At 46.4% G+C, this 14,440-nt stretch overlaps 1 pseudogene; it reads right to left on the reverse strand.

Moving 5' to 3' along the window:
• Positions 1–5,314: 5,314 nt before the first annotated feature.
• The window catches only part of LOC139229732 (histone H2B, gonadal-like), a 31,344-nt pseudogene continuing 22,218 nt past the window's right edge, over positions 5,315–14,440 (reverse strand).

A 14,440-nucleotide genomic window follows, 5' to 3' on the forward strand; every position in this document is an offset into this window, starting at 1 on the left:
AGAGAATTCCACTGGTTAACAACTCTCTGAGTGAAGAAGTTCCTCCTCACCTCAGTCCTAAATGGCTTACCCCTTATCCTTAGACTGTGTCCCCTGGTTCTGGACTTCCCCAACATCGGGAACATTCTTCCTGTATCTAACCTGTCCAGTCCCGTCAGAATTTTATATGTTTCTGTGAGATCCCATCTCATCCTTCTAAACTCCAGTGAATACAAGCCCAGTGGATCCAATCTCTCCTCATATGTCAGTCCTGCCATTCCGGGAATCAGTCTGGTGAACCTTTGCTGCACTCCCTCAATAGCAAGAACGTCCTTCCTCAGATTAGGAGACCAAAACTAAACACAATATTCCAGGTGACGCCTCACCAAGGCCCTGTACAACTGCAGTAAGACCTCCCTGCTCCTATACTCAAATCCCTTAGCTATGAAGGCCAACATACCATTTACCTTCTTCACCGCCTGCTGCACCTGCATGCCAACTTTCAATGACTGATGAACCATGACACCCAGGTCTCGTTGCATCTCCCCTTTTCCTAATCTGCTGCCATTCAGATAATATTCTGCCTCATGTTTTTGCCACCAAAGTGGATAATCTCACATTTATTCACATTATACTGCATCTGCTATGCATTTGCCCACTCACCTAACCTGTCCAAGTCACCCTGCAGCCTCTTAGCATACTCCTCACAGCTCACACCACCACCCAGCTTAGTGTCATCTGCAAACGTGGAGATATTACACTCAATTCCTTCATCTAAATCATTAATGTATATTGTAAATAGCTGCGGTCCCGGCACTGAGCCCTGCGGCACCCCACTAGTCACTGCCTGCCATTGTGAAAAGGAGCCATTTATCCTGACTCTCTGCTTCCTGTCTGTCAACCAGTTCTCTATCCACATCAGTACATTACCCCCAATACCATGTGCTTTAATTTTGCACACCAACCTCTTGTGTGGGACCTTGTCAAAAGACTTTTGAAAGTCCAAATATACCACATCCACTGGTTCTCCCTTGTCCACTCTACTAGTTACATCCTCAAAAAATTCTAGAAGATTTTTTAAGCATGATTTCGCTTTCATAAATCCATGCTGACTTGGACCGATCCTGTCACTGCTTTCCAAATGCGCTGCTATTTCATCTTTAATAATTGATTCCAACATTTTCCCCACTACTGATGTCAGGCTAACTGATCTATAATTACCCGTTTTCTCTCTTGCTCCTTTTTAAAAAAGTGGTGTTACATTAGCTACCCTCCAGTTCATAGAAACTGATCCAGAGTTGATAGACTGTTGGAAAATGATCACCAATGCATCCACTATTTCTAGGGCCACTCTGGGATGCAGACTATCAGGTCCTGGGGATTTATCGGCCTTCAATCCCATCAATTTCCCTAACACAATTTCCCGACTAATAAGGATTTCTTTCAGTTCCTCCTTCTCACTAGACCCTCGGTCCCCTAGTATTTCCAGAAAGTTATTTGTGTCTTCCTTCGTGAAGACAGAACCAAAGTATTTCTTCAACTGGTCTGCCATTTCTTTGTTCCCCATTATAAATTCACCTGATTCTGACTGCAAGGGACCTACGTTTGTCTTCACTAATCTTTTTTCTTCACATATCTATAGAAGCTTTTACAGTCAGTTTTTATGTTTCCAGCAAGCTTCCTCTCATACTCTATTTTACCCCTGCTAATTAAACCCTTTGTCCTCCTCTGTAGAATTCTAAATTTTTCCCAGTCCTCAGGTTTACTGCTTTTTCTGGCTAATTTATATACCTCTTCCTTGGATTTAACACTATCTTTAATTTCCCTTGTTAGCCACGGTTAAGCCACCTTCCCCGTTTTATTTTTACTCCAGACAGGGATGTACAATTGTTGAAGTTCATCCATGTGATCTTTAAATGTTTGCCATTGCCTATCCACTGTCAACCCTTTAAGTATCATTCGCCAGTCTATTCTAGCCAACTCACGTCTCATACCATCGAAGTTACCGTTCCTTAAGTTCAGGACCCTAGTCTCTGAATTAACTGTGTCACTCTCCATCTTAATAAAGAATTCTACCATATTATGGTCACTCTTCTCCAATGGGCCTCACACAACAAGATTGCTAATTAATTCTTTCTCATTACACATCACCCAGTCTAGGATGGCCAGTCCTCTAGTTGGTTCCTCGACATATTGGTCTAGAAAACCATCCCTAATACACTCCAGGAAATCCTCCTCCATCGTTTGGTTAGCCTAATCTATATGTAGATTAAAGTCACCCATGATAACTGCTGTACCTTTATCGCACGCATCTTGATTGATGCTGTCCCCAACCTCACTACTACTGTTTGGTGGTCTGTACACAACTCCCACTCGCGTTTACTGCCCTTTGATATTCCGCAGCTCCACCCATACAGATACCACATCATCCAAGCTAATGTCCTTCCTTACGATTGCGTTAATTTCCTCTTTAACCAGCAACACTACCCCACCTCCTTTTCCTTTCTGTCTATCCTTCCTGAATGTTGAAAAACCCTGAATTTTGAGTTTCCAGCCTTGGTCACCCTGGAGCCATGTCTCCGTGATGCCAATTACCGGTATATCATATTCGTTAATTGCTGCCTGCGCAGTTAATTCATCCACCTTATTACGAATACTCCTCACATTGAGGCACAGAGCCTTCAGGCTTGTCTTTTTAACGCACTTTGCCCCTTTAGAATTTTGCTATAATGTGGCACTTTTTGATTTTTGCTTTGGGTTTCTCTGCCCTCCACTTTTACTTTTCTTCTTTCGATCTTTTGCTTCTGCCCCCATTCTACTTCCCTCTGTCTCCCTGCATAGGTTCCCATCCCCTGCCATATTAGTTTAACCCCCTCCCCAACAGCACTAGCAAACACTCCCCCTAGGTCATTGGTTCCGGTCCTGCCCAGGTGCAGACCGTCCAGTGTGTACTGGTCCCACCTCCCCCAGAACCGGTTCCAATATCCCAGGAATTTGAATCCCTCCTTTGTGCACCACTCATCAAGCCACGTATTCATCTTAGCTATCCTGCAATTCCCACTCTGACTAGCGCGTGGCACTGGTAGCAATCCTGAGATTACTACCTTCGAGGTCCTACTTTTTAATTTAACTCGTAGCTCTCTAAATTCAGCTTGTAGGACCTCATCCCGTTTTTTTGCCTATATCGTATATGCATCATGACAACGGGCTGTTTACCCTCCCCCTCCAAAATGTCCTGCAGCCGCTCCGAGACATCCTAATTCCTTGCACCCAGGAGGCAACATACCATCCTGGAGTCTTGATTGCGGTCGCAGAAACGTCTATCTATTCCCCTTACAATAGAATCCCTTACCACTATAGCTTTCCCACTCTTTTTCCTGTCCTCCTGTGCTGCAGAGCCACCCACGGTGCCATGAACTTGGCTGCTGCTGCCCTCCCCTGATGAGCCATACCCCCCAACAGTACCCAAAACGGTGTATCTATTTTGGAGGGGGATGACTGCAGGGGTCCCCTGCACTACCTTCCACTGCTCTTCCTGCTGGTCACCCATTTCCTATCTGTCAGTGTACCCTTTACCTGCTGTGTGTCCAACTCACTAAACGTGCTATTCACAACACCCTCAGCATCGCGGATGCTTCAGAGTGAATCCATGCGCAGCTCCAGTGCCGCAATACGGTCTGTCAGGTGCTGCAGCAGGATACACTTCCTGCACATGTGTTCGTCAGGGATACTGGCAGCATCCCTGAGTTCCCACATAGCACAGGAGGAGCATGTCACGTGTCCGAGCTCTCCTGCCATGACTTAACCCTTAGCTTAACTTAATTTGGCAACAATGATAAAGATTACCTACTGTTAAAGGAAAAGAAAAAGAAGAACATCTACTCACCAATCACCAGCCAATCACTTACCCCCTTGGCTGTGATGTCACCCTTCAATTTCTTTCTACTTCTTTTTTGCCTTCTCTCCCTGCAGCTGCACCAGCTGGGCCTCCTCCTCGATGCTGCCGCCCCTCCCCAACTGTGACTGTTGGGCCTTTTATAGGCCTCCCGACTCACCGTGCCTTCTCCTCAATGCTGTCGCTCCCCGACTGTGACTGTTGGGCCTTTTATAGGCCTCCTGTCTCACCTCACCTCTTCCTCAACGCTGCTGCAAGATCCTCGTAACTAATTAAAGCAATCAAACTCTAACAATTAGTCTAACAGAACCAGATATGAGGCAAGGAAAACACCAGTGATGGAGAGTTTTGGGCACTAGAGGGCAATAAATTCCTCCCAAGCATGCTGCATTTACCATATTTCCACCTTAAATGCCATATATAAATGAAAATTAGTAGATAACTAATTTGGAATCGTTGACGAAGTCTGCCTCTTATTCCAACTCATTCTTTCCCAGGATTTTAATAATCACTCGCTTCCCTCCAATTATGTCCTTCCTCTTTCAAAATATAACCATACAAGGTCCAAACTTGGCATCACATGGTTATTTAACTCGTTCTTCTTTTTGCTTTTTGTTCACAATCTTGGCTCTTCACCTGAAATTCGATATAAAAGTTAACCTCTACAATGGACAAAGAGAAGCAACACGGTTTCAATCCAAACCCCTGACTAATTCCCAAGAAATGCTTTGGCAAGAGAAACTGTTTCCTGAGGGGGATTGACAGGGTAGATGCCGAGAGGTTGTTTCCCCTGGCTCGAACTCGGGGTCACAGTCTCAGGATAAGGGGTCGGCCATTTAAGACCGACATGAGGATGGATTTCTTCACAGTGGGTTGTAAATCTTTGGAATTCTCTTCTCCTGAATCGTTCAGTATATTCAAGGCTGAGATAGGTAGATCTTTGGACTCCAGGGGAGTCAAGGGATATCGGGTGGGAAAGTGGAGTTGAGGTCGATGATCAGCCATGATCTTATTGAATGGCGGAGCAGGCTCGATGGGCCTTTTGGCTGACTCCTGCTCCTATTTCTTATGTTTTTATGTTTCTAAATTCCATGCCCAGCCAATGTATGCAAGAAATCTCAACAAAATAAGAAGGATGAAATTAACCACATGGAGTCCGGGCAATCCAGATGTGACTTTAAAGACTGGTTCAATGTTCAAATCCGACATAGGAAAGCCTACTGGTTCTTCATTACCCAAGTTCACCAGCAAGTTAAAAAGGTCCCAAGCAGGAATAGTTAGTCGACTAAAGTTTAAGGTAGCACAACTTAATTGTATTCGATTTAGCATTTCTTCCAAGTCTCCCAATTTTATTGTTACACTAGCCCCGTCTTTAGACTTTGTGAAGTGACTCCTAAAAGAGTATTTGGCGATTTAATCGCAGGTTTTTCTGTGGGGGCTCTACTTCGAGTTGGTGTATCTGGTGACCACCTTAATCCCTTCAGAGACGGCGTGTTTGGCCAGTTCCCCTGGCAGCAGCAGGAGGACGACACTCTAGATCTGCTGGGAGGAGATGTTCTGCCGCCGGCTGTAGTGGATCAGGTGGGAGGCTTCGCAGGCGATGCGCTCGAAGATGTCATTGACGAGCGAGTTGATGACACTCATGGCCTTGGAGGAGATGCCGGTGTCGAGGTGGACCTGCTTCAGCACCTTGTAGATCTAGATGCTAGTAATAGTGAAATTAAATGTGGGTCCCTTACAGGCTGAGACAGGAGAAATTATAATGGGGAACAAGGAAATGGCAAAGAAATTAAACAAATACTTTGTGTCTATCTTCACACAAGAAGGCACAAAAAAACTCCCAGAAATAGTGGAGAACCAAGGGTCTAATGAGATTGAGGAACCGAAAGAAATTAATATTAGTAAAAAAAATAGTACTGGAGAAATTAATGGGACTGAAAGCCGATAAATCCCCTGGAACTGATTGGCTACATCCTAGGGTTTTGAAAGAGGTGCCTATAGAGATAGTGGATGCATTAGTTGTCATCTTCCAAAATTTCGTAGATTCTAGAATGGTTCCCACAGATTGGAAGGAAGCTAATGTAACCCCACTATTTAAGAAAGGAGGGAGAGAGAAAACAGGAGAACTACAGAGCAGTTAGCCTGACATCAGTCATAGGGAACATGTTAGAATCTATTAAGGACATGGTAACAGGGCACTTAGAAAATAATAATAAGATTTGGCAGAGTCAACACAGATTAATAAAAGGGAAATCATGTTTGACAAATCTGTTAGAGATTTTTGAGGTAACTAGTAGAATAGATCAGGGGGAACCAGTGGATGTGATGTATTTGGATTTTCAGAAGGCATTCAATAAGGTGCCATGCAAAAGGTTATTAAATAAAATTAGGGCTCATGGGATTGGGGGTAATATGGCATGGATTGAGGATTGGTTAATGGACAGAAAACAGAGTAGGGATAAATGGGTCATTTTTGGGTTGGCAGACTGTAACTAGTGAGGGGACCAAATGTAATCTATCCAAGTTTGCTGATGATACAAAGCTAGTTGGGAATGTAAGTTGTGAGGAGGATGAAAAGAGGCTTCAAGGGGATATAGACAGGCTAAATGAGTGGGCAAGAACATGGCGCATGGAATATAATGTGGAGAAATGTGAAGTTATCCACTTTGGTAGGAAAAATAAAAAAACAGTATTTTTTAAATGGTGAGAGTTTGGGAAATATTGGTGTTCAGAGGGACCTGCGTCTCCTTGTACATGAATCACTGAAAGTTAACATGCAGGTACGGCAAACAATTAAGAAAGCAAATGGTATGTTGGCCTTCATTACAAGGGGATTTGAGTATAAGAGTAAAGACATCTTATTGCAATTATATAGGGCCCTGGTGAGACCACACCTGGAGTATTGTGTACAGTTTTGGTCTCCTTACCTAAGGAAGGATATACTTGCCATAGAGGGTCCACCAGACTGATTCCTTTGTGATGGAGGGATTGTCCTATGAGAAGAGATTGAGTAGACAAGGCCTATATTCTCTAGAGTGGGCCAGGGACTCCCAGCGTGGCAACACCCTCATTCCAAGCACTGGCACCTGCTCGACTATGACATCATCCGCGCCAGGGATCGCAAGAATGTGCGCATCACCCACGCCATGACAGGAGTCGATAACTGCTGGATGGACCACCGCTTAATCCGATCCATCATCGACATCAACATAGCCCCAAAGCGGAGGGGGCAGCAGAAGCTGTGCTGCAAAAATTCAATGCCGGAGCACTTAAGGACCCAGCTAAGAGAGCCCTATACAGCCAGCGCCTCACAGCTAACCTGGTGTGCCTTGATGAGCCCAAGACGCAGAATGCCCACAGCGCTTGGTCTGCCCTCCAGGTCTCCATAACCAGTGCCTGCAAAGAGTTGCTCGGTTACGCAACCAGGAAAGACTAGGACTGGCTTGATGAGAATGATCAGGAGATCCAAGAGCTAATAGATCGCAAGCGCAGGGTATTTCTGAGCCTTAAACAACAACCCAACACGGGAGCAGCAATCAACCTTACAGACGGCTCAAGGCTGAGGTCCATCAAAAAACCCGGGACCTAAAGAACAGGTGGTGGATGGAGAAAGCACAGGAGGTACAGCAGCTGGCCGACAACCATGATGTGTGAGGATTCTTCATCGCAGTCAAGGCTACCTACGGACAAAACACCCAAGGCCCCACCCCACTGCTGCTCAAGAACGGGGAAACACTCATCAAGGACACCGACGCAGTCAGGACCTGCTGGAAGGAGCACTTCGAAGATCTCCTCAATCGAGACTCTGCCTTTGACGCCAGTGTTCTCGACTCCATCCCGCAGCATACTACCTGCCATCACCTCAGTGAGACCCCAACACTGCACAAGGTAGAAAAAGCCATCGGACAGCTTAAAAACAACAAGGGTGCAGACGGAATCCCTGCTGAGGCACTGAAGTATGGCAGAGAGGCACTGCTGGCGCGAATACATGAGCTCATCTCTCTCATCTGGAGGGAGGAGAGCATGCTGGGGGATCTCAGAGGTGCAGTAATCATGACCATCTTTAAAAAAGTGGACAAGTCCGACTGCGGCAACTACAGAGGAATCTCCCTGCTATCAGCCACTGGGAAAGTCATCGCTAGAGTCCTCCTCAACCATCTTCTTTCCGTGGCTGAGGAGCTCCTCCCGGAGTCACAGTGCGGATTTCATCCCTTATGGGGCACAATGGACATGGTTTTTGCAGCGTGACAGCTGCAGGAAAAATGCAGGGAACAGAACCAGCCCTCATACATGGCCTTCTTCGACCTTACAAAGGCCTTTGACACTGTCAACCGTGAGGGTCTATGGAGCATCCTCCTCCGTTTCAGATGCCCCCAAAAGTTCATCACCATCCTCAGCCTGCTCCACGACGACATGTAGGCCGTGATCGTTACCAAAGGATCCATCACAGACCCAATCCACGTCCAGACCAGGGTCAAACAGGGCTGCGTCATCGCCCCAACCCTCTTCTCAATCTTTCTCGCCGCCATGCTCCACCTCACAATCAACAAGTTCCCCGCTGGAGTGGAACTAAACTACCGAACCAGTGGGAACCTGTTCAACTCGCGCCGTCTCCAGGCCAGGTCCAAGACCACTCCAACCTCTGTCGTCGAGCTACAGTACGCAGACGACACCTGCGTCTGCGCGCATACAGAGGCTGAACTCCAGGACATAGTCGACGTATTTACTGAGGCATACGAAAGCATGGGCCTTAAGCTAAACATCGGAAAGCAAAGGTCCTCCACCAGCCTGTCCACGCCGCACAGCACTGTCCCCCCCCCCCAGTCATCAAGATCCACGGCGCGGTCCTGGACAAAGTGGACAATTTCCCATAACTTGGAAGCCTCTTATCAACAAAAGCAGCCATTGATGAGGAGAATCAATCCAGTGCGCCAGAGCAGTCTTTGGCCACCTGAGGAAAAGAATGTTTGAAAACCAGGCCCTCAAATCTGCCACCAAGCTCATGGTCTACAGGGCTGTAGTAATACCCGCCCTCCTGTATGGCTCAGAGACATGGACCATGTACAGCAGGTACCTTAAGTTGCTGGAGAAATATTACCAACGATGTCTCCACAAGATCCTTCAAAACCCCTGGGAGGACAGGTGCACCAACATCAGCGTCCTCACTCAGGCTAACATCCCCAGCATTGAAGCGCTGACCACACTCGATCAGCTCCGCTGGGCAGGCCACATAGTTCACATTGCCAGACACGAGACTCCCAAAGCAAGTGCTCCAGTCAGAGCTCATTCACGGCAAACGAGCCAAAGGTGGGCAGCAGAAACGTTATAAGGACGCCCTAAAGTGCGACATCCCCACTGACACCTGAGAATCCCTGGCCCAAGACCGCCCTAAGTGGAGGAAGTGCATCCGGGAGGGCGCTGAGCACCTCGAGTCTCAACGCCCAGAGCATGCAGAAATCAAGCGCAGGCAGCGGAAAGAGCGTGCGGCAAACCAGTCCCACCCACCCCTTCCCTCAACGACTGTCTGTCCCACCTGTGACAGAGTCTGTGGCTCTCGTATTGGACAGTTTAACCACCAAAGAACTCACTTCAGGAGTGGAAGCAAGTCTTCCTCGATTCCGAGGGGCTGCCTGTGATGATGATCTCTAGAGTTTAGACGAATGAGAGGTGATATAATTGAAACATACCAAATTATTACAGGGCTTGACAGGGTAGATGCAGGGAGGATGTTTCTTCTGACTGGGGAGTCTTGAACCAGTGGTCACAGTTTCAGAATGAGGGGTTGGCCATTTAGGACTGAGATAAGGAGAAATCTCTACCCCAGAGGGCTGTGGAGGCTCAGTCTTTGAGTATATTCATTCAGAGATCGATAGATTTTTGAATATTAAGGGATTAAAGGATATGGGGATAGTGTAGGAAAGTGAGTTGAGGTAGACGATCATCCATGATCTCATTAAATGGCAGAGAAGGCTCGAGAGGCCAAATAGTCTACTCCTGCTCCTAATTCGTATGTTCTTATGTCCTTATGATACATCACTCGAGATCTTCACCACTTGCCTTGGTTGCAGTAGAAAACGTCAAGGGACAGTGTGCAATATTCTATCTCAGTGGGAATAAAATGATTGCATTGCCTCCTTCCTTCTATTTGTGCTAATAATGAGCGTTAATATTATTAATGGCTTTTCAATAGATGGAATAAAAAATGGAACAAGATTAAACATTTTGGACGATGTATGAACATTGTTTTTAACTGTGAAAAAAAAAATCGGAAGACGAAGGGTGATTGGTCCAAAATGGAACAGCGCAAAATACAATGTGATTGGGCAAATGGGCTGACATTGCATTTGTGGTTATTAATAATAGTTACTTTAAAACTGCCCCAAATTTCTATATTATTTCCATGCCATAAATTTCGAGAAACCTTAAAACATTTCTGAAATGCTAGATGAGAATTAAAGTCCATGGGATTAAAGGGGGCAGTGGCAGCATGGATACAAAATTGTGTAAGGGATAGAAAGCAGAGATCAATGGTGAACGGTTATTTTTCCCAAGGTGTCACTATTAGGACCACTGCTCTTTTTGATACAAATTACTGATCTGGAAATGGGTTTCCAGTACATAATTTCAAAGTTTGCAGATGATACAAAACACGGAAATGTAGTAAACAATGAGAAGGTTAGTACAATCCTCAGGAGGACATAGACAGACTGGTGAAATTTAACGCAGAGAAGTGCGAAGTGGTACATTTTGGTAGGAAGAATGAGGAGAGGCAATATATAAAATAAATGGTACAATTTTAAAGGGGGGTTCAGGAACATTGAGACCTGGGGGTATGTACACAAATATTTGACGATGGCAGGACAAGTTGAGAAGGCTGTTAAAAAAGCATTTAGGATCCTTACCTTAATTAATAGAAGCATAGAATACAAAAGCACGGTAGTTATGCTAAAAACCTTTATCAAACACTGGTTTGGTCACAGCAGTACTGTGCTCAATTCTTGGCACTGCATTTTACGAAGGATGTTAAAGGCTTTGAAAGGGTGCAGAAGAGATTTACTAGAATGGCACCAAGGATGAGGGACTTCGGTTATGTGGAGAAACCAGAGAAGCTGGGGTTTTTCTCCTTGGAGCAGAGAAGGTTAAAAGGATATTTGATAGAGGTGTTCAAAATCATGAGGGGTCGAGACAGAGTAGATAGAGTGTAACTGCTGCCAGTTGCGGAATGGTCGGTAAGCAGACCATTACAGCAGAGGACACAAATTACCGGTGATTGGCAAAAGAACAGGAGGAAATATTTTTTTACACAGCGAGTTGTGATGTGGAATGCGCTGTCTGAGGGGGCAGTGGAAGCAGATTCAATAGTAACTTTCAAAGAGAATTGGATAAATACTTGAAGGGAAACATTGACGGGCTACAGGGAAAGAACAGGGGAGTGGGATTAATCGAATAGCTCTACCAAAGAGCTGGCACAGGCACGATGGACCGAATGGCCTCCTTCTGTGGTGTATCATTCTATGATTCTATGACGGTATCAATTGCTGCCTTTGATAGTCAGTTTCTCCGCTATTTCTTCATAACTCAGGCCTCTGACACCGGGGATCACTTGTGTTTTTTTTCTGTCCCATCTCCAGGAACTGAATATCTCCTTTGTGAATGTTCTGAAATCTATTGAGAATCTCTGTAGGGGAATGCTGCATTTATTAAGCTTTTATTGTTGTTATGTATCTGGACTTGTATGTACTCTGTACAGCCACCAGAGGGCTCATTCCCCGGAGTCCCAAGGGATCTCATAATCCCTTGGGAGCACAGGTATTTAAGAGTGCTTCACAGGTTGGAGAGGCACTCTGGAGACCTGCAATAAAAGACAAAGGTCACACTTTACTTTGAGCTCACAGCGTTCAGCCTGACTCTTTCTCCATACACTACAACTGGCGACGAGACACAGATAGAGAACCCAAAGATGTAGAGAACAGTGGGCATCCTGGAGAAATTCTCGGAGGGAGGTGATTGGGAAACTTTTGAGGAGTGACTCGACTAATACTTCGTGGCCAACGAGCTCGAGGGGGAAGAGAGCACTGCCAAACGTAGAGCGAACCTCCTCATCGTCTGTGGGGCACCAACGTATGGCCTCATGAAGAATCTGCTCACTCCAGTGAAACCCACAGAGAAATCGTACGACGATTTGTGCACATTGGTTCGAGAGCATTTGAACCCGAAGGAAAACGTTCTGATAGCGAGGTACCGGTTCTACACCTACAAAAGATCTGAAGGCCAGGAAGTGGCGAGTTATGTCGCCGAGCTAAGATGCCTTGCAAGACATTGCGAATTTGAAGGACATTTGGAGCACATGCTCAGAGACTTTTTCGTACTTGGCATTGGCCACAAAACCATACTTTGCAAACTTTTGACTGTAGAGACCCCAACCTTAAGTTGCCACGAGTGACAATACTAAGCAAATCTCTCAGCACACAAGTGCTGCTACAAGTATTGTGAACAAAGTGATGTTGTTTTCGAATCGTAACAGACAGGGCAGGTCACACATACCTGCAGCTACACATCCGCAGATGTCTCAGAGTCCACCATCAAGGGTGATGAATGCAAGGCCATTAACACCATGTTGGCGCTGCGGAGGTGATCATCGTTTCCATTCATGCTGACTCAAAGGATACATTTGCAAGGGCTGTGGAACACTCCAACGAGTGTGCAGGTGAGCTGCTAGGCCTGCTAAACCTGCAAACCACCATGTTGCAGAGGAGGACAGATCCACGGAGGATCACGATGAAACAGAACTTCTGATAGAGGAGGCAGATGTACATGGGGTGCACACACTCACCACGAATTGTCCCCCGATAATGCTGAAGGTTGAACTCAATGGACTCCCGGTGTCAATGGAGCTGGACACGGGCGCGAGCCAGTCCACCATGGGCAAAAAGACTTTCGAAAGATTGTGGTGCAACAAGGCCTCAAGGCCAGTCTTAACTCCAATTTGCATGAAACTAAGAACTTACACGAAAAAACGGATTCCTGTAATCGGCAGTGCTATCGTAAAGGTCTCCTACAATGGAGCGGTGCACAAAATACCACTCTGGGTGGTACCGGGCGATGGTCCCACACTGCTCAGCAGGAACTGGCTGGGAAAGATACGCTGGAACTGGGACGACATCCGAGCGCTATCGCCTGCTGACGACACTTCGTGTGCCCAGGTCTTAAACAAATTTCCTTCGCTGTTTGAAGCAGGCATCGGGAAATTCCAAGGAGCAAAAGTGCAGATCCACCTAATTCCGGGGGCGCGACCCATCCATCACAAGGCGAGAGCAGTACTGTACATGATGAGAGAAAGGGTAGTGATCGAGCTAGACCGGCTGCAAAGAAAGGGCATCATTTCACCGATCGAGTTCAGCGAGTGGGCCAGTCCTATTGTCCCAGTCCTCAAGGGAGACGGCACCATCAGAATCTATGGCGATTACAAAGTAACTATCAATCGTTTCTCCCTGCAGGACCAATACCTACTTCCAAAAGCTGCCGACCTCTTTGCAACGCTGGCGGGAGGAAAGATGTTCACAAATCTGGATCTGACTTCAGCCTACATGACGCAGGAACTGGAGGAATCATCGAAGACCCTCACCTGCATCAACATGCACAAAGGTTTTTTTGTTTATAACAGATGCCCGTTTGGAATCCGATCAGCGGCGGCGATATTCCAGAGAAACATGGAAAGTTTACTGAAGTCGGTCCCGCACACCGTGGTCTTCCAGGACGACATCTTGGTCACAGGTCGGAATACAGTCGAGCATCTGCAGAAACTGGAGGAGGAGGCTCAACCGCGTGGGGCTCAGGTTAAAACGCTTGAAGTGTGTTTTCCTGCCGCCTGAATTGGAGTTCTTGGGAAGGAGGATTGCGGCAGATGGCATCAGGCCCACCAACGCGAAGACGGAGGCAATAGAGAACGCACTGAGGCCACAGAACATGACGGAGCTGCGGTCGTTCCTGGGACTCTTCAACTATTTTGGTAACTTCTTACTGGGTCTCAGCACCCTGCTAGAACCACTACATGTCTTACTATGAAAAGGGGACGAATGGGTTTGGGGCAAAAACCAAAAAAATGCCTTTGTAAAAGCAAGAAAATTGTCATACTCAAACAAATTGCTTGTGTTGTCTGATCCATGTAAGCGTTTGGTACAAGCATGTGATGCGTCGTCATATGGCGTCGGGTGTGTATTGCAATAAGCTAATGATTTCGGGAAACTGCAACTGGTTGCTTACGCATCCAGGAGTCTGTCTAAGGCCGAGAGAGCCTACAGCATGATTGAAAAAGAAGCCTTAGCGTGTGTCTATGGGGTAAAGAAAACGCATCAATACTTGTTTGGGCTAAAATTTGAATTGGAAACTGACCATGAGCCACTTATGTCCCTATTTTCCAAGAACAAAGGGATAAATACCAACGCATCGGCCCGCATCCAGAGATGGGCGCTCACGTTGTCCGCATACAACTACGCCATCCGTATACAACAGGCCAGGCACAGAAAACTGCGCCGATGCTCTCAGTAGGCTGCCATTGCCCACCAC

The sequence above is a fragment of the Pristiophorus japonicus genome, chromosome 19 (genome assembly GCF_044704955.1).
Source record: "Pristiophorus japonicus isolate sPriJap1 chromosome 19, sPriJap1.hap1, whole genome shotgun sequence".
Taxonomy (NCBI): Eukaryota; Metazoa; Chordata; class Chondrichthyes; family Pristiophoridae; genus Pristiophorus; species Pristiophorus japonicus.